This window comes from Mesoplodon mirus, assembly GCF_964341445.2.
Source record: "Mesoplodon mirus genome assembly, chromosome: 3".
In the NCBI taxonomy this organism is placed as follows: Eukaryota; Metazoa; Chordata; class Mammalia; order Artiodactyla; family Ziphiidae; genus Mesoplodon; species Mesoplodon mirus.
In genome coordinates, this window is record NC_138978.1 from 38,366,186 (window position 1) to 38,380,201 (window position 14,016).

Here is a 14,016-nt window from a genome sequence, read left to right on the forward strand (position 1 = left end):
GCTGCAGAGCTGGCCCCACTCAGGGCAGCTGGGCATTTCCAGGGCTCGAGGTCAAAGAGAGGCTGAGGCAGGCAGGAACTCCAAGAGCTCCTGGGCTTTGGGCTTGAGCAGGCTCAAGGTCAGCAGATGCAGCTGGGTTGTGTCTAGAGACTTAAGAGTGTCCACAGCAGGACCCCAGTCCACACATAGGAGTCAGGGCCAGGTCCAGCCCTAGAGAAGAGTTCCCATGAGCCAGGCTGGCTGTCAGATGGTGCCCTGGTCCTGAAGGGAGAAGAAGCTACAAGTCAAAGCAGCATAGGATGCTCCAGCACCTTTATTTCCTGGACCACCTCCCTTCTCTGGCTACCTGTGAAGATGGACTATGGGGGCACCTGGGGCTGTCTTCCTGCCCATGCCTGGCCCCCTCACATAAGGCTCCCCTCAGACTCTTCATCTTGATTCCAGTTACCATCTACTCCTGGCCTAGGGACCCGAAGTCTTCACGGATCTGGCGTACTCCTGGTTCCAAGGTTCTTTGAGGATGAATTCTGGCTTGGCTTCACCTGCTCAGGTGCCTTTGGGAGTGTGCCCACCTCGCCAGCCCCCCCTCAGGATACAATCACAGGGTGATGATCTCAGGGTGTATGGCTGGAAGAGCTCACTACCTAGAGCCCGCTTGGCCAATTAGTCACTTGTATTATAGGCATTTATCTAAGCACCCACAGTGTGCCAGTCCCTGGACTGAATCAGATCCAGTCTTTGCCCTGTCAAAGTACAATGGAGGCAGACAAACACACTAAACACAACACAACCTATTGTAACATAACAACACAACTCAACAGGACCCAGCTCAACTCAACACATCTCAGATCTCAGGTCTGTTTTCCAGATCTCTGGGGCCTAAGCTGGAAAAATGCTCAGATCATAGGCAAAAGGGTTGTGAGGGACAAGGATGCTTGAAGGAATGCCAGCAGTAGAGGGCACAGGTAAGGAGCCTCCATGGTCAGAATACCTGGCTTCAGTCCTGCCTTTGTGATCTGGGACTGATGACTTAACTCTCCATGCCTCAGTTTCCACATCTGCAAAATGGAGAGAATAATGTGTATCTCATAGATTTTGAGGATTAATTGAGATAATACAGGTAAAGTGCCTGGCACAGTGCCTGGCATGTGGTAACACAGTAGCATTGGCTGTGGTGGTAGTGGTTGTTGCCTTAGAATTATAAAACTGTTATACTCTTAGATTCTTGGAGTCATAGAACCCTAGGATCTTACAATCTTAAGAATAGAACCTAAAGAAAACATAGAGCCTGAATATTAGCTGGGTGAGTCTCCTTGTTTCTTCAGATGGAGGTGAAATTTCCTCTAATGCCTCAGGCCAGGGCTGTCACATTCAGTTGCTCAGGTCGTGCACTATATGCCTCTAGAGAGAGCCATCCACATAGACTTTGATAGGAATGGAGTCCCCTAGATGCCGTTTGACCCCTAGATGCCTGCCCCACCACACAGGGAGGCCCCACTTTCTCCAGAGAAGCCTGCTAAATGTCAGGGGGTTCACACTAATCCCCGTACCCTCTTCCCCCAGCAAACCATGCTGGCTTTGTCCTGAACCACACTGACTTGAATGTGATAAAACTCACACTTTTATTTGGATTTCATATAAAAAACAAAATCACTCCTCCCAAGCAATACTGAGAGTAGACTTTACAGGGGTTTTGGAATGCTCCAGAGAAGGAACACATCTTACGGAGCTCAGCCTGCTGGCATCTAGAGAGTATGATGGGTCATGTGCTCCCTTTCCCCACCTTACATCTCCCCCCCACCCCACTCCCTCTCTCCCTTCCAGTTCATTCCTCAGGAGTCCAGGCTCTCTATGGGGTCTCTACCCTTATCAAATCATTTCCTCCACAAAGATAATTCCTTCTCTTCCCAAAAGGACTTCTGGGCCATGTGTTAGGTAATAATTTTTGTATACCTCATCACATTTAGTACCACTTATGAAACCCCAGACTCAGAGAACTTTAAAATCAAATAATCTTAGAAGAAGAATCTTGGCATAATCTAGCCTAAGGATTGTAGATTCTGAGACTCATGGAGAATTTTAGAATCCGCCACATCTTGCAGTTGGAAGGAACCATAGAGGGTCCTGGAGTCCACACCTTATTCGGTGCAGGCATCTCCTCTATAACAGCATGGCTGGCAGCTGTTCTGACTGTTAGGACGTCTCTACTGAAACACAGCTCTTACTCTCTGACCAGGTGGCCCATTCCATTGTTAGATTACGACATTAGCTGCCTGTAGAAATGCTTGCAATAAGGAAGTCCCTAATTAACTTTCTTCTGTACCTGTGATAACACAGGTGGACTCCAGCTCAAGGTGTGCCGAGTTTTTAGAGCAATGACAATTGGCAAGACCAAGATGCAGTAAACTAGCTAGACCCCAGAGCTGGGACCTGAGTGATCCAGTGCGTGATAATCATGGTGAGCTCAGCTATGACTGGGGCAGGGCTGCAGCCAGAGAATGAGGATAATGGTGATGGCTACCATGTATTGATAAGTTGTATTTTCATTTATTTCAAAATATTTTTAAATTTCTGTTAAGATTTCTTGTTTGACCCATGTGTTATTTAGAAGTGTGTTGTTTAATCCCCCAGTAATTTGGGACTTCCCGCCCAGCTTCCTGTTACTGATTGCTAGTGTAATCCCATTGTGGTCTGAGAGCAGATCTTGTATGACTTCTATTGTTTTAAATTTGTGAAGGTATGTTTTATGGGGTAGGATGTGGTCTATCTTGGTGAATTTTCCATGTGAGTTTGGGAAGAATGTGTATTCTGTGTATCCTTCTCTTGTTGGATGAAGTAGTTGATAGATGTCAATTATATCCAGCTGATTGATGGTGCTATTGAGTTCAACTGTGTCCTTACTGGTTCTCTGCCTGCTGGATCCATCCATTTCTGATGGAGGGATATTAAATCTCCAGCTGTAATAGTGGATTCATCTATTCCTCTTTGCAGTGCTATCAGTTTTTGCCTCATGTATTTTGATGCTCTTTTGTTAGGTGCATACACATTAAAGATTATTATGTTTTCTTGGAGAGTTGACTCCTTTATCACAATGTAATGCCCCTCTTTATCCCTGATAACTTTCCTTGCTCTAAAGTTAGCTCTGTCTGAAATCAATATAGCTGCTCGAGCTTACTTTTGATTAGGGTGAGCATAGAATATCTTCCTCTATCCATTTACTTTTTTTTTTTTTTTATGTATTTATTTTTTATTTTTGGGTGCGTTGGGTCTTCGTTGCTGCACACGGGCTTTCTCTAGCTGTGGCGATCGGGGGGCTACTCTTCGTTGCGGTGCGCGGGCTTCTCATTGCTGTGGCCTCTCGTTGCGGAGCACAGGCTCTAGGCGCACAGGCTTCAGTAGCTGTGGCTCGCGGGCTCTAGAGCACAGGCTTAGTAGTTGTGGCACACGGGCTTAGTTGCGCTGCAGCACGTGGGATCTTCCCAGACCAGGGCTCGAACCTGTGTCGCCTGCATTGGCAGGCGAATTCTTAACCACTGTGCCACCAGGGAAGCATATCCATTTACTTTTAATCTACACGTATCTTTATATTTAAAGTGGGTTTCTTGAAGGCAACATATAGTTAGGTCTTGTTTTTTGATCTACTCTCACAATCTCTGTCTCTTAATTGGTATATTTAGACCATTGATGTTAAAGTGACTATTGATATAGTTGGATTAATATCTACCATATTTGTTAGTTTTTTATTCATTGCCCTGTTCTTTGTTCCTATTTTTGTCTTCCACTCTTTTTCTGCCTTTTATTGTTTCAGTTGAACATTTTATATGATTCCATTTTTTCTACTTTCTTAGCATATCAATTATAATTTTTAAAAATATTCTTAGTGGTTGCCCTAGAGTTTGCAATGTACATTTACAACTAATCCAGGTCTACTTTCAAATAACACTATTCTGCTTTACAGTAGTGCAAGTACCTTATAATAACAAATATTTCTAATTCTTCCTTCCCATCCCTTATATTCATTGCCGTCATTCATTTCATATACACATGTTATCATCATCAGACACATTGTTGCTGTTATTATTTTGAAACTTTCATCTGTTAAGATCAATTTAAAAAATTGAATTTATTATTATTTTACTATTACTTATTCCTTCTCTGATACTCTTCCTTTTTTAATGCAGACCCAAATTTCTGACCTGTCATCATTTTCCTTTTCTCTGAAGTTCTTTTAATATTTCTTGCAAGGCAGTTCTACAGGTAACAAAGTCTCTCAATTTTTGTTTGTCTAAGGAAGTCTTTATTTCTCCTTCACTTTGAAGGAAATTTCACAGGATACAGACTCTAGTTTGTGGTTTTTCTCTCTCAGCACTCAGTTTCACTTCATTCTCTTCTTGCCTGCCTGGTTTCTGATGAGAATTTGGATGTAATCCTTATCTTTGCTCCCCTACAGATGAGGTGTTGTTTTCCTCTGGCTTCTTTCAAGGTTTTTTCTTTATCTTTGATTTTCTGTGGTTTGAACATAATAGGTGCAGGGTTGTTGTTTTTTGGGTGGGTGGGGGGGTGTTATTCTGCTTGGTGTTCTCTGAGCTTCCTGGATCTGTGGTTTCGTGTCTGACCTTAATTTGGGAAAATTCTCGGTCATTATTCCTTCACATATTGCTTCTGCTTCTTTCTCTTCTTCTCCTTCAGGTATTCCCAGTACATGTATGTTACACCTTTTGTAGTTGTCTCATAGTTCTTGGCTATTCTGTCCCATTTTTTCCCCAGTCTTTTCTTTTTGCTTTTCAGTTTTGAAAGTTTCTATTGAAATATCCTCAAGCTCAGAGATTCTTTCCTCAGCTGTCCCTGGTCTACTAATGAGCCCATCTAAGGCATTCTTCATTTTTGTTATAGTGTTTTTGATTTCTAGCATTGCTTTTTGTTCTTAGGAATTCCAACTCTGTGTACACTGCCCATCTGGTTGGGGTTTTTTTGGCCATGCTGTTGGGAGCTTAGTTTCCCAACCAGTGGTTGAACCTGGGCCCTGGAGAGTGAAAGTGTGGAGTCCTAAGCACTGGACCACCAGGGAATTCCCTGCCCATCTGTTCTTGTATGCTGTCTACGTTTTCCATTAGAGCTCTTAATCTATTGACCATAGTTGTTTTAAATTCCCAGTCTGATAATTCCAACATCCCTGTCATGTCTGAGTCTGGTTTTGATGCTTGCTCTTTCTCTTCAAACTGTGTTTGCCTTTTAGTATCCCTTGTAATTATTTACTGAAAGCCGGATATGATGTACTGGGTAGAGGGCACTCCAGTAAATAGACCTTTAGTGATATGGTGGTAAAGGTATGGGGGATGAGAGGCATTCTGTAGCCCTATGGTTAGATCTCTGTCTTTTAGAGAACCTGCACCCCTGGACTGTGAACTTCATAAGTGCTTCTCAGTTTCCCCCCCTTAGGTGGGACAGGATAGGATGGCTGGAGGGGGCTGGAGTTGGGTATTGCCCTTCCATGTAGGTTAGGCTCTGATAAAACTCCAATAGGTTAGGCATTGGTAAAATAGTTTCTCCTGAGGGCAGGTCTTGTTAAGGAGAGCAGAATGTTCCTTTTCCCTTGCCCTTGCCAGAAGCAGAGGGGCAGAGCTCCGGAGGTAAAATTCACAAACATGTGGGGTCCCCCTGTGTTTGGGCCCCCACCTGGGCTTTTAAACTCTCCATGTCTGCACGGAGTCTTCGGCAGTTCTTCAATGACAGCTTAGCTTTTCCCATCCAGTGCTAGTTTTGTGGAAGTGTCTACACATAGGTTTCTACTGTGGCAGATTGTGAATCCCTGCATTCACCTGTCTGTCTCTCCAATTTTCAGTGCAGTGGTTTGCCCTGTGACCTCACTTCTCTGACAAGTCTAAGAAGACTTGTTGATTTTTCAAAGTTTATCCAGCTTTTTAACTTGTTTTTAGTATGGAGCGATGACTTCCAAGCTCTTTGCATGCTGGACTGGAAACTTTTTTGGGGGGCCACGCCCCCTGGCTTGCAGGGTCTCAGTTCCCTGACCAGGGATTGAACCCGGGCCACCGCAGTGAAAGCACTGAATCCTAACCACTAGACTACCAGGGAACTCTAGTAAGTACTTTTAAGAAATATCTCATTTAATCCTCACCTCAATACTGTGAAGTAATACCATTATTTGATTTTGTAGTAGCGATCCCTGTGGCTTAGCAAGAGTACGTGACTCCCTCAAGTTCACACCATTAGAAAGTAGGATTTGAAGTTGGGTCTGTTTGATTACAAAGCCAGTGTGTGTCCCACCCATCTCCCCCCATGTCACCTCCCATAACTAAGCAGGTTCCAGATAGGGCTTCAGGCCCAGAGGCAGACACAAGTCAGAACTAGACACAGGAGCCCGGGCCAAATTGGAGGCTCTTTCCTGGCAGGCAAGACACCAGGTCTCTGGAGGTAAGTGCTAAACCGCGATTCTGCCCCTTCTAGCTATGTGACCTTAGGGGGGTCTCTTTATATCCTCCAGCCTCAGGTTCTTACTAAGTAGCCCACGGTCAGGAAAATGGCAGTTGCTTTAAAAAAGGAAATTCTTACTGTTGTTGCTAAGTAGTAGTTAATGTTGCCAGCTGGGAGGCTGCAGGTGCCAACCCCTTCCAGCCCTAGCCAGTAACCAGAGAAGAGGTCAGAGTTGTCAGAGACTCCAGCTGGGATGGCAGAAGGAGGGGAAGGCATTGGAACCTCAGTGCGGAATCATTTTGTTGACAAAGTTATAATGAAATACCCCAGCTCGACTTCCCATGGGGCATACTGGTTACCTCCTCTTCCTGGCTACTGCTCTGGTTGGCACCCAGTGCCTGAGAGCTTGAGAGCACACTAGGATCAGCCCTTCCCTGGGGCCAGCTGTGCCACATGGTGTAAGAGAGGAAAAACCTCCTAGATGCAGCTCACAGCCAACCATGACCAATTCCGGTACCAACTCTGATGACAGGAATTTCTGCTTCTGATTAAGATGGAGTAACAGAGACTAGATTTACCTTCCCATCTGAAATAACAACAACAAAAGAGCCCCCCCACACACACACAAAATGGCACTCAAGACATTGCACATCAGGCAATGACAAACAGTGATCATACTGCTTGAAGAAAGTTGCCAGGCCATGGCACAGGGGTAGGGGAATTCAGGCAGAGCCTGACAGTCTCCTGAATTAAGGAGACATAACTGGGAACCTGGGGAATGCCAGAGAGGCTAGAATTTGTAGGGAGAGAGCCTGCAAGAGTGAGGGCCCTGGAGATCTGCAGCGGGTACCCCTCCACCCTTCAGCGGAGTATTAATCAACTAGAAATTATCTGAGGCTGCAGAGAGACCCACCCAAAAGGATAAGAGGGAATAGTGCTCAGGGCTCACACAAGCCTGAGAAATAGAGCCTGTTCCTCATAGCCTGATAGCTGGAGTGGAAAGTCTCATAATTCAAGGGACATCAATTAGAGTACTAAGAAGGGTCTTGGCTGAGTACTGGGGAAAAAGTAACCCTAACAAAACACATTTCTGGTCCCACCTATCAAAAAGATGAAATTGTTTCCAAGTAACTTAATTACTTCCAAGAACAAAACTCAAGATTATTTATAGAAATACAAAACTATATAGAACCCAAAAAGGTAAGATTCTGGCATCCAATCGATAATTACTAGGCATGCAAAGAAGCAGGAAAACACCATCCATAATGAACAGATAATCAATCAATTGATACTGACCCAGAAGCAACACTGATGGTAGAATTAATAGATAATAACATTAAAATAGTTATTACAGATGTATTTCATATGTTTAACCAGAAGAAAGGTTGCCTATGTAGAGACATAATCAATTTAAAAACAAAAACAAGGGCTTCACGGGTGGCGCAGTGGTTGAGAGTCCGCCTGCCGATGCAGGGTACACGGGTTCATGCCCCGGTTCAGGAAGATCCCACATGCCGCAGAGCAGCTGGACCCGTGAGCCATGGCCGCTGAGCCTGCGCGTCCGGAGCCTGTGCTCTGCAACGGGAGGGGCCACGGCAGTGAGAGGCCCAGTACCGCAAAAAAAAAAAAAAAAAAAAAAGCGGCACTTCTAATTTTAAATTAAAAACTTTTTTTTAATTTTAAAAAAGATCCAAATAAAACTTCTAGAGATGGAAACTACAATGTCTGAGATAAATAATACAGTGGATGGAAATAATGGCAGATCAGTCATTGCAGAAGAAAAGATCGGTAAACTCGAAGACATAGTTATACAAACTATGCAAAATGAGACACAGAGAGAAAAAATACTTTAAAAAAATCCCCAAGATTTTAGTGAACTGTGGGACAACTTTGAACAGCCAAATAGCTAGTACAATAATTTTTTTTTTTAAAAGGCAACTAAGATTGGAAAGGAAGAAGTGAAACTATCTTTACAGACAATATGATTACGTTTGTAGAAAATCCTATGGAATCTACCAAAAAAAAGGCACCAGAACTAATAAGTGAGTTTAGCAAGAATGTAGGCTATAAGATCAATATATGAAACAATTACATTTCTACACATTAGCAATGAACAGTCTGAAATCGAAATTTAAAAAATTTCAGTGGCATCAAAAAAATGAAATATTTAGGGAGAAATTTGACAAAATATATGTAAGATCTATACAGTAAAAATGATAAACTATCGCTGAGATAAATTAGCACCATCCATAAAAAAATTGATAAATTTGACTTTATCAAAATTAAAACTTACCACTTGAAAGACATTGTTAAGAAAATGAAAAGGTAAGCCACAACTGGGAGAACAAAGACTACATATCTGGCAAGAGACTTGTTTGCAGAATACATAAAGAACTCTCACAAATCAGCACTAAGAAAACAAAAATTTAAATGTGGGCAAAGATTTGAACAGACACTTCACCAAAGAAAATATATGGTTGCTAATAAATACGTGGAAAGAAACTCAATATCATAGTCATTAGGAAAACGCAAATTAAAGTACAATACGATACCACTACAGGTCTTTTAGAGTAGCTAGAATCAAAAAGACTGACCATACCAGGTGTTGGTGAAGATGTGGAGCAACTGGAACTCTCAGATGTTGTTGGTGGGAGTGTGAAATGGTTTGACCACTTTGGGAAAACAGTTTCTTAAAAAGTTAAGTGTATACCTACCATGTGATTCAGCCATTCCTCTTCCAATTATTTACCCAAGAGAAATGAAAGCATTATAAAAACTTGTGCATGAATATTCATAACAACCCTATTTGTAATAGTCCCAAACTGGAAACAATCCTTGTTCCAGGACCAGGAAAAAAGAAGGGCTTGGCCTGTGGATTACTAAGTAGAAGATTTAAACAGGGGCCTTGTGGGATCAGCGGCTCCTGGGTGCAAATTGTGACTGTGCTACTTAAGAAAATGTTGAATTTGGGCAAATTTTTTCCCTGAGTGTCAGTGTCCTTATCTGTAAAAGGGCTGGAGCATTTCCTGAGTTAGATCCTGGCTCTACCACTTAACTCTCTGGGCCTCAGTTTCCTCATTTGTAACATGGGCCTGATAATAACAGTACCTACCTCATCTGTCTGTTGTGAGGTCTAGCAGCATATGCAGAAGGACTGTAGCAGACTTTTCACCTAATCAGTCTTTGCATCATCGTCACCATGACCTACCTCAAAGGTTTCTTAGAAAGCTTAAGCAAGGCTGCTGATGCAAACTGTCTGGCAGAGGTATTATTAGATACAGTCATCCCTTGGTATCCGCAGGGGATTGGTTGCAGGACCCCTGTGGATACCAAAATCAGAGGATGCTCAAGTGCCTTATACAAAATGGCATAGTATTTGCACATAACTTATTGGCAATTCTCCCGTATACTTTAAATCATCTCTAGGTTATTTATAATACCTAATACAATGTAAATGCTATGTAAGTAGTTGCCAGCATATGACAAATTCAAGTTTTGCCTTTTGGAGTTTTCTGGAATTTTTATGTTCTAATATTTTCGATCCGCTGTAGGTTGAGCTGTGGATGCAGAGTCCGTGGACTGGAGGGCTGACAGTAATTACAGGGCAGAGTGAGTGACAGATGCTATGATATAGGTGGGGGTGGTGCTGTGAGACTCAGGAGGAAGACAAAATTTCTGCCTGGCTGGGGGATGGGTGTAGAAGGCTTGGGGTAGGGGGGAGTGGCCTTTTCTGGGTCTCAAAGGACTTGTAGAAGTTCCCTGGGTAGAGAAGGGGGAAGGTAGAGAGATGAGTGAAAGCTTGGTGGTGAGAGAGCCTGAGCATGTCTGGGAATATGGAGCCTTTTCATTAGGCTGCATGTCTGGGGTGAGGGGCAAGGCATGAGGCTTCTGGGGTGGGGGGGGCGGCATTGGGTGCAGAATGCTTTGCCTGGGGGTTTAAACTCATTCCAGTAGGTGGGGAGTTCCTTTGCCGTTTTACATGGCAGAATCACCTGAGACATTTTTAAAAAACACAGATACCTGGCCTCACCAGGCAATATTTTCAGTAGTAGGTTTCAGGTGGGACCATGTTTAAAGCTCCCCAGGAGATTCTGATGCCCACCCACATATGGGGACAGGGTGTCATTATGCAGGGAGAGGCCCTTTTGGAATACCAGATTTGAACAGAGAGCTTGAGACGGTGGGGAGGGGGTGTGAGAGACCCCTGACTCTTACCCCTAGCCTCCCAACCCTCTCCAAGGGAACTCCACACTTGGAACACCACATTTACTGCCAGGAAGTTTCTTGTAAAGATATATACTAACATTACACCTCAGCAATCCCACTCGTCGGTATTTCCCCAAGACACATGAAAGCAAATGTCCACCCAAAGACTGGTAAATGAAAGCTCTATTTGTAATAACCAAAACTTGGAAACGATCCTTATGTCCACCAACAGGTGACTGGATAAACACATTGTGATATATCTATATAATGGGGTACTTCTCAGCAGTGAAAAAGAAGGAACTGTTCATACATGCAACAACATAGATGGATCTCAAAATAAGGTGAATGAAAGAAGTCAGACCAAAAAAAACAAGCCAAAAAGAGGGAGTACATAATGTGTGTGACTCCATTCATATGAAATTCTAGGAAATGCAAACTAATCTCCAGTGACAGAAAGCAGACGAAGGGTTCCCTGGGATGGAGGGTGGTAGAGGGATGAGAGGGCACTTTTGGGGGTGACAGATATGTTTGTTATCTTGGTGGCGGCGGCAATGGTTTCAAGAGTGTATACGTGTGATAAAACTTGTCAGATTGTATAATTTAAACATGTGCTCTTTATTGAATGTTAATTATACCTCAGTGAAACTGTTTAAAACATCTGATGCCAGTTCTGAGCAGTCACGGCCAGTCTGGTCTTTACACAGTATCCCTGACCCTGTATCTTCATCCTGACTGCCAGTGTGCATTAAGTGGGTTATTATGCACAAGGTACTGTGTGCTAAACACTATATGGAATTTAAAATTTTACCCTTACAATAGTCTTGTGAGGTGATGCTATATTATTAACTCTGTTTTACGTATGAGGAAACTGAAGCTCAGAGCAGTTAAATTACTTCTCCAAGGAAATGTCATCTGACTGAGTCCTCACCCCAGCATTTACCCCTAATCTAATTCAAACTCTGTTCTGATTGGTTCTTATGATTATACAAACATTGTGATATTTGTGGAAGACAAAATTAAAAAATTTAAATTGCTTTCAATCAACCCCTGTACATTATTGACTATCCTCACACATCTAAGGATTTTTATTTTTCCATGTTTTTTATCCTTATGAAAAAGTATTATTACCACCATAATTCAATAACGTACATAAAAAATGTTTTCCCTTTCCCCGATCCCAACCTTAAATCTTTACATGTGGTCTTATATTCTTCTACATAAGAAACACCACTAAGAACAGCTCTTAGGTGATGTTTTGTTTTTAGGCAAAGTCTGAAGAGTAGGCTGCAGGGTGCAAAGTGTGACATGTTTTTTTCCTACTTATCTTGATCTAAAAAAACACAACCTTTTTACTGTTTTAGTGTAAGCCGGAGCCTTCCTGGAACTCCAGTCCAGACCCTGAAATTCCTTGTGACTTTTATCATTTTTGACCACCAAGCACCCATTCTCCCTACGTCTCTAGGAAGCAGTTCACTCCCCAGCACCAAGGATAATAGGTTCTGATTGGTTTTAGCCAATCCGTATATCCACAGCCGTTGTCGAGGGTTGGCCCCAACCAAGGCAGAGACAATGAAAAACAAGGAGACTTTTTCTGATTCCTGAGAAAGGGCTACCAGGGAGACTCCCTTTTATAGAACAGTACAGGGAGGGACAAGGGGGCTTTTAGTAGAATGATGGTGGGTGGTAGGAAGGCTTTGACTGACACTGCAGAAGTCAGAGCAGAGAGAGGGAGAGACCCCTTCCTCATTCTTGATGATATAATTTGAGCCACCTGAAGCCAACTAACATTCCTTTTGTTTAAACCAGTTTTCATTCATTTATTTATGTGACCAATTTATACTGGCACTGTGTGTTAGACACAGTTTTAGGAGCAATATCTATTAGGTTTTCCATGAGCACAGTCCTCAATTTAATCTTAACCTAATCCTCAGTCATAAACTAGAACTCTGGCCCTTTTCTTTTTTTTTGCGGTATGTGGACCCCTCACTGTTGCGGCCTCTTCCGTTGAGGAGCACAGGCTCCGGACGTGCAGGCTCAGCAGCCATGGCTCACGGGCCCAGCCGCTCCGCGGCATGTGGGATCTTCCTGGACCGGGGCACGAACCCATGTCCCCTGCATCAGCAGGCAGACTCTCAACCACTGCGCCACCAGGGAAGCCCTGGTCCTTTTCTAGTGAAAAGCTTTTAGTGTCAAGAAACAAAGGACAAAGGGGGCATTTGTATAAGAGTATGTACGGTGCAGTGAGTGAAATCCCCTATTACAAAGATTCTATAGCATGGGCTTCAGGAACTCTACGTGGAGGTGGGCCCCTATAAATGAGGAATGCAGCCCCTCTCTCATCAGCAGAACTCCATGTCAGGTGCTAAACGTCAGAAATCTCAATGAACGAAGAGATTCTTAAATGACTTATTCCCTGGACAAGCTGTGTGACCCCCTTTATAGATCTTTGATGGGTAATCTTCACTGGACAAACACTATAACCCATATATATTTTACCTGAAAAAAACAGTAAACTCTTTCAAATGTACAGTATATTAGAACTCCTTTCAGATTTAAAATTTTTGATAATTAGAGTGCTAAGTGCCCTTTCCTCTTCTTGGCTAAATTCCCCAAGTTGTCGTTTTTCCTACCTGGTGTTATAAGGCTCCTCCTCCACTGCTGACCCCAAGGTGAATCTTGGAGGTGGTATAAAAAGAAGTTATAAAAAGAAGCCTGTAGTTTTGTTGTTGTTGTTCTTTTTTTTTTTTTTTTTTTTTGCGGTACGCGGGCCTCTCACTGTTGTGGCCTCTCCTGTTGCAGAGCACAGTCTCCGGACGTGCAGGCTCAGCGGCCACGGCTCATGGGCCCAGCTGCTCCGCGGCATGTGGGACCCTCCCGGACCGGGGCACGAACCCGTGTCCCCTGCATCGGCAGGCGGACTCTCAACTAGTTTAACTACTAGCCTGTAGTTTTTAAAAAATAGTCTTTGTTTAGGTACAACTTATAGAAATAAAAATTCCTCACTTTCAAGTATAAAATATCATGAGTCTTGACAAATGTATGCAGTTGTGTAAACCCTTCCTCAATTGAGATACAGAACATTTCTGTCACCCCAAAATATTCCTGTGCCCCTTTGAAGTCAGTCCCCTCTTTCTCCTCCCAGCCCCTGGCAACTACTAATCATTGTAATTTTGAATTTCCTGGAATTTCTTATAAATGGAATCATACCATATGCAGTCTTCTGTGTCTGGCTCCCTTCACCCCGCATAATGATTTTGAGATTCATCCATATTCTTTTTTTTTTTCCCATTTTATTTATTTATTTATTTGTTTATTTATTTATGGCTGCGTTGGGTCTTCGTTGCTGCGTGCGGGCTTTCTCTAGCTGTGGAGAGCAGG